General features: G+C 29.2%; 1 pseudogene; it reads left to right on the top strand.

Moving 5' to 3' along the window:
- Positions 1–6,017: 6,017 nt before the first annotated feature.
- LOC132797624 (5.8S ribosomal RNA) lies at positions 6,018–6,195 on the top strand (annotated as a pseudogene).
- Positions 6,196–7,295: the final 1,100 nt, after the last annotated feature.

Here is a 7,295-nt window from a genome sequence, read left to right as displayed (position 1 = left end):
CTAGTTATAATTCACAATTGTTTATATAAATATATATACTTATATATAAAATATATATGCATATAATCGTTCAAAAATATCATTTTATTTCAACTTACTAAATATATTATATCACACATGCATATTTATAATTTAAATTCAATTAATTGAATAAAAAATTATTTTATTTTGATGACAAATTGATAATTTTATCTAATTCTGCATTTACGTGTAGACAATATTATATTAGTAAAACCTCCGTCCACAATAGTGTCCTAGAGGATTTTTCAATTATTCACAAAATATTAATTCTTTAGCTACGAAACACCGTCTTCTTTTGAAAAAGACATTTAATACATTATATGCTTATATAATAGTAATAATTATATAACCATATAATAGTATCAATTTTTATATCGGATGAGACTAATAATTAATTAATAATAACATAATTATTACTTAATATGCAAACTGAAATATATGCATCCAATACATATATACGTGATGAGCACACACTGCCACCATGTATAGGTTTTGTGACACGTTTTCTACAATGCTCTTATTTTATTTAGTATTACCATCTAACGTATCTTTTTGTTGCACTAATTTAATAATACAACAGTAAAACTTCATTATTTTTAACTTTTTTAATCATATTGCCTTCTATATGATTATTTTCATATATTATTTATATATGACTTATGCCGGCAAGACTCACTCCATATACATAGTCATATATATTTCACTTGTGAAATTTTTCTCATATGACATGCCTGCTCGACATCACCACCCCTATATAGGTTTTGTGACACGTTTTCTACAACCAGCTCATTTTACTAAGGTATACCACCTAATGTATCTTTATGTTGCACTAATTTAATAATGCAACAGTAAAACTTCATTATTTTTAACTTTTTAATCATATTGCCTTCTATATGATTATTTTCATATATTATTTATATATGACTTATGCCGGCATGACACTCCATATAAATAGTCATATATATTTCACTTGTGAAATTTTTCTCATATGACATGCCTGCCCGACCTCACCACCCCTATAAAGGTTTTGTGACACGTTTTCTACAATGCTCTTATTTTATTTAGTATTACCATCTAACGTATCTTTTTGTTGCACTAATTTAATAATACAACAGTAAAACTTCATTATTTTTAACTTTTTTAATCATATTGCCTTCTATATGATTATTTTCATATATTATTTATATATGACTTATGCCGGCAAGACTCACTCCATATACATAGTCATATATATTTCACTTGTGAAATTTTTCTCATATGACATGCCTGCTCGACATCACCACCCCTATATAGGTTTTGTGACACGTTTTCTACAACCAGCTCATTTTACTGAAGGTATACCAAGGTTGCACGAATTTAATAATGCAACAGTATACCACCTAATGTATCTTTATGTTGCACTAATTTAATAATGCAACAGTAAAACTTCATTATTTTTAACTTTTTAATCATATTGCCTTCTATATGATTATTTTCATATATTATTTATATATGACTTATGCCGGCATGACACTCCATATACATAGTCATATATATTTCACTTGTGAAATTTTTCTCATATGACATGCCTGCCCGACCTCACCACCCCTATATAGGTTTTGTGACACGTTTTCTACAACCAGCTCATTTTACTAAGGTATACCACCTAATGTATCTTTTGTTGCACTAATTTAATAATGCAACAGTAAAACTTCATTATTTTTAACTTTTTTAATCATATTGCCTTCTATATGATTATTTTCATATATTATTTATATATGACTTATGCCGGCAAGACTCACTCCATATACATAGTCATATATATTTCACTTGTGAAATTTTTCTCATATGACATGCCTGCCCGACATCACCACCCCTATATAGGTTTTGTGACACGTTTTCTACAATGCTCTTATTTTATTTAGTATTACCATCTAACGTATCTTTTTGTTGCACTAATTTAATAATACAACAGTAAAACTTCATTATTTTTAACTTTTTTAATCATATTGCCTTCTATATGATTATTTTCATATATTATTTATATATGACTTATGCCGGCAAGACACTCCATATACATAGTCATATATATTTCACTTGTGAAATTTTTCTCATATGACATGCCTGCTCGACATCACCACCCCTATATAGGTTTTGTGACACGTTTTCTACAACCAGCTCATTTTACTAAGGTATACCACCTAATGTATCTTTATGTTGCACTAATTTAATAATGCAACAGTAAAACTTCATTATTTTAACTTTTTAATCATATTGCCTTCTATATGATTATTTTCATATATTATTTATATATGACTTATGCCGGCATTACACTCCATATACATAGTCATATATATTTCACTTGTGAAATTTTTCTCATATGACATGCCTGCCCGACCTCACCACCCCTATATAGGTTTTGTGACACGTTTTCTACAAAAATTTTACTAAGGTTCACCAAGTTTTGTGACACTTTTTCTACAACAGCAAAACTAATTTTTTAAAATCTTATCTCATTTTATTAATATCTCGGTAGAACCTTATATCAAAAAAAATTCACCAAGTCCATAAAATGATTCAAAATATATTTTAAAAGTTTTTCTACAATTTTCATATGTTGAAATTTTTGTCAAAGTTGAACTCATATCTCGGTAGAACCTCATATCATATGGCTGCAGTTCAATAAAAATTCACCAAGTCCAAAAAATTTTTTTCTCAAGTTAAATTAAAAATCTTATCTCATTATATTAATAAACAGTATAAAATGCTATTTAAAAAGTTTTTTCTTCAATTTTCATATGTTGAAATTTTTTGTCAAAGTTGAACTCATATTTCGGTAGAACCTCATATCATATGGCTGAAGTTCAATAAAAAATTTACCAAGTCCAAAAAATTTTTTCTCAAAAATTTTTTTCTCAAGTTAAATTCAAAATCTTATCTCATTTTATTAATAAACTATATAAAATGATATATAAAAAGTTTTTTCTTCAATTTTCATATGTTGAAATTTTTTGTCAAAGTTGAACTCATATCTCGGTAGAACCTCATATCATATGGCTGCAGTTCAATAAAAAATTCACCAAGTCCAAAAAATTTTTTTCTCAAGTTAAATTCAAAATCGTATCTCATTATATTAATAAACTGTATAAAATGATATTTAAAAAGTTTTTTCCTCAATTTTCATATGTTGAAATTTTTTTCAATGTTGAACTCATATCTCGGTAGAACCTCATATCATATGGCTGAAGTTCAATAAAAAATTCACCAAGTCCAAAAAATCATTTTCTCAAGTTAAATTCAAAATCTTATCTCATTATATTAATAAACTGTATAAAATGATATTTAAAAAGTTTTTTCTTCAATTTTCATATGTTGAAATTTTTTGTCAAAGTTGAACTCATCTCTCGGTAGAACCTCATATCATATGGCTGCAGTTCAATAAAAAATTCACCAAGTCCAAAAAATTTTTTCTCAAGTTAAATTCAAAATTGTATCTCATTTTATTAATAAACTGTATAAAATGATATTTAAAAAGTTTTTTCTTCAATTTTCATATGTTGAAATTTTTTTCAATGTTGAACTCATATCTCGGTAGAACCTCATATCATATGGCTGAAGTTCAATAAAAAATTCACCAAGTCCAAAAAATCTTTTTCTCAAGTTAAATTCAAAATCTTATCTCATTATATTAATAAACTGTTTAAAATGATAATTAAAAAGGTTTTTCTTCAATTTTCATATGTTGAAATTTTTTGTCAAAGTTGAACTCATCTCTCGGTAGAACCTCATATCATATGGCTGCAGTTCAATAAAAAATTCACCAAGTCCAAAAAATCTTTTTCTCAAGTTAAATTCAAAATCTTATCTCATTATATTAATAAACTGTATAAAATGATATTTAAAAAGTTTTTTCTTCAATTTTCATATGTTGAAATTTTTTGTCAAAGTTGAACTCATCTCTCGGTAGAACCTCATATCATATGGCTGCAATTCAATAAAAAATTCACCAAGTCCAAAAAATTTTTTTCTCAAGTTAAATTCAAAATTGTATCTCATTTTATTAATAAACTGTATAAAATGATATTTAAAAAGTTTTTTCTTCAATTTTCATATGTTGAAATTTTTTGTCAAAGTTGAACTCATCTCTCGGTAGAACCCTCATATCATATGGCTGCAGTTCAATAAAAAATTCACCAAGTCCAAAAAATCTTTTTCTCAAGTTAAATTCAAAATCTTATCTCATTATATTAATAAACAGTATAAAATGCTATTTAAAAAGTTTTTTCTTCAATTTTCATATGTTGAAATTTTTTGTCAAAGTTGAACTCATATCTCATGTCTTAATTTGTGCCACTAATATGATGGCGTTCTTTTGCTACCAAACACATAATTGTGTATGAAATAAATGCATACTTAAAATACGCAAGTATTCTGTTCATATAGATACATACATAAATGTATATATATTTTTTTATATCATGCATATTTTTAATTTTCGATGTTTTCATTAATCAAGAACGAAAGTTAGAGGTTCGAAGGCGATCAGATACCGCCCTAGTTCTAACCATAAACGATGCCAGCTAGCAATTGGGTGTAGCTATTTTTATGGCTCTCTCAGTCGCTTCCCGGGAAACCAAAGCTTTGGGCTCCGGGGAAGTATGGTTGCAAAGCTGAAACTTAAAGGAATTGACGGAAGGGCACCACCAGGAGTGGAGCCTGCGGCTTAATTTGACTCAACACGGGAAAACTTACCAGGTCCGAACATAAGTGTGTAAGACAGATTGATAGCTCTTTCTCGAATCTATGGGTGGTGGTGCATGGCCGTTCTTAGTTCGTGGAGTGATTTGTCTGGTTAATTCCGATAACGAACGAGACTCAAATATATTAAATAGATATCTTCAGGATTATGGTGTTGAAGCTTATATAGCCTTCATTCATGGTGGCAGTAAAATGTTTATTGTGTTTGAATGTGTTTATATAAGTGGAGCTGTACCTGTTGGTTTGTCCCATTATAAGGACACTAGCTTCTTAAATGGACAAATTGCGTCTAGCAATAATGAGATTGAGCAATAACAGGTCTGTGATGCCCTTAGATGTCCCGGGGCTCGCGCGCTACAATGAAAGTATAAACGTGTATTTCCCAGACCGAGAGGTCCGGGTAAACCGCTGAACCACTTTCATGCTTGGGATTGTGAACTGAAACTGTTCACATGAACTTGGAATTCCCAGTAAGTGTGAGTCATTAACTCGCATTGATTACGTCCCTGCCCTTTGTGCACACCGCCCGTCGCTACTACCGATTGAATTATTTAGTGAGGTCTCCGGACGTGATCACTGTGACGCCTTGTGTGTTGCGGTTGTTTCGCAAAAGTTGACCGAACTTGATTATTTAGAGGAAGTAAAAGTCGTAACAAGGTTTCCGTAGGTGAACCTGCGGAAGGATCATTATTGTTTTAATGCATCTAACCGTTAATAAATTAAATTTGTTTTTCTCTTTTAGGGAATTTCAATATTTAATAAATTATGTAACTAATAAATATAAATATTTTATTCAATCATATGAGATACAATTATGCAACATATAATAATTTAAATTAGCTAAAAACCGTTTGTCATGTATTATTATTATTATATACTGTATTAAGAGTGTTTTATGTGTTTTGGATAAAATAAAAACTGCGTGTATATGTACCATAATATACATGCGTTGCAAAATGTATTGTGCATATTCCAGTGCGCATACATTGGTTCGCAACACCTAAAGAAAAACAATGTTGTACCTGTTTGCAGGTTAACGCTTTACATATGTTGATCATAATAAATAAATTTAGCTAAAATATACTTGTCATATATCTTATTATTATCGATTATGTAAAACTAAGACATTTCGCAACATTTATTTAGGTATAAAAAAAAAAATTTTATTGAAGGAATTGATATATGCCAGTAAAATGGTGTATTTTAATTTCTTTCAATAAAAATATTATTGACGTAATGAAATAAAAAAAAAATTGTATCACTCTAAGCGGTGGATCACTCGGCTCATGGGTCGATGAAGAACGCAGCAAACTGTGCGTCATCGTGTGAACTGCAGGACACATGAACATCGACATTTTGAACGCATATCGCAGTCCATGCTGTTATGTACTTTAATTAATTTTTAGTGCTGCTTTGACTACATATGGTTGAGGGTTGTAAGACTATGCTAAATAAGTTGTTTAAAATTTTTTCGGAATTTTAAGCACATTGTATATTATTGATAATATAAGTGTGAATCTAAAAAGTTCTCGCTTAAGATATTCATAATATGAATTAATAAATGAAAATACTAAAACTCTGTTGCATGAGAAATTTGAAGAATTATATGTTCTTTATTCATTTCAAATAATATTGAGGAATGTCTAGCATAAAATATATTATTTTATAAACTAGAATTGCCTCTTATTAACGAATATGGTATAAAGAATAATTTTGTGAATATTATGGACCTTCAAGAAAAATAGTATATTTCAAAATAGGCAGAGAATTGTCTATAAGTGTAATTAAACAACCTCAACTCATATGGACTACCCTGAATTTAAGCATATTAATTAGGGGAGGAAAAAGAAACTAACAAGGATTTTCTTAGTAGCGGCGAGCGAAAAGAAATCAGTTCAGCACCAAGTCACTTTGTCTATATGGCAAATGTGAGATGCAGTGTATGGAACGTCAATATTCTAGTATGAGAAATTAACGATTTAAGTCCTTTCTTAAATGAGGCCATTTACCCATAGAGGGTGCCAGGCCCGTATAACGTTAATGATTATTAGATGATGTTTCCAAAGAGTCGTGTTGCTTGATAGTGCAGCACTAAGTGGGTGGTAAACCCATCTAAAACGAAATATAACCATGAGACCGATAGTAAACAAGTACCGTGAGGGAAAGTTGAAAAGAACTCTGAATAGAGAGTTAAATAGTACGTGAAACTGCTTAGAGGTTAAGCCCGATGAACCTGAATATCCGTTATGGAAAATTCATCATTAAATTGTAATATTTAATCAATATTATAACGATAGTGTGCATTTTTTCCATATAAGGACATTGTAATCTATTAGCATGTATGGAATTTATCAAACAATTTTGATAAGAGTTTATTTAAATTAGAGTGCTTGCATTTTAACATAAAATAAATTTCAAAATTTGATAAAGTGCTGATAGATTATATGAGTACAGTGCGTTAATTTTTCGGAATTATATAATGGCATGATTATCATTGATTTTATGTTTATTATAAGCACTTGTATGATTAACAATGC

The sequence above is a fragment of the Drosophila nasuta genome, unplaced genomic scaffold, assembly GCF_023558535.2.
Source record: "Drosophila nasuta strain 15112-1781.00 unplaced genomic scaffold, ASM2355853v1 ctg155_pilon, whole genome shotgun sequence".
Lineage (NCBI taxonomy): Eukaryota > Metazoa > Arthropoda > Insecta > Diptera > Drosophilidae > Drosophila > Drosophila nasuta.
This window is presented reverse-complemented; position numbering and strand designations above follow the sequence as displayed.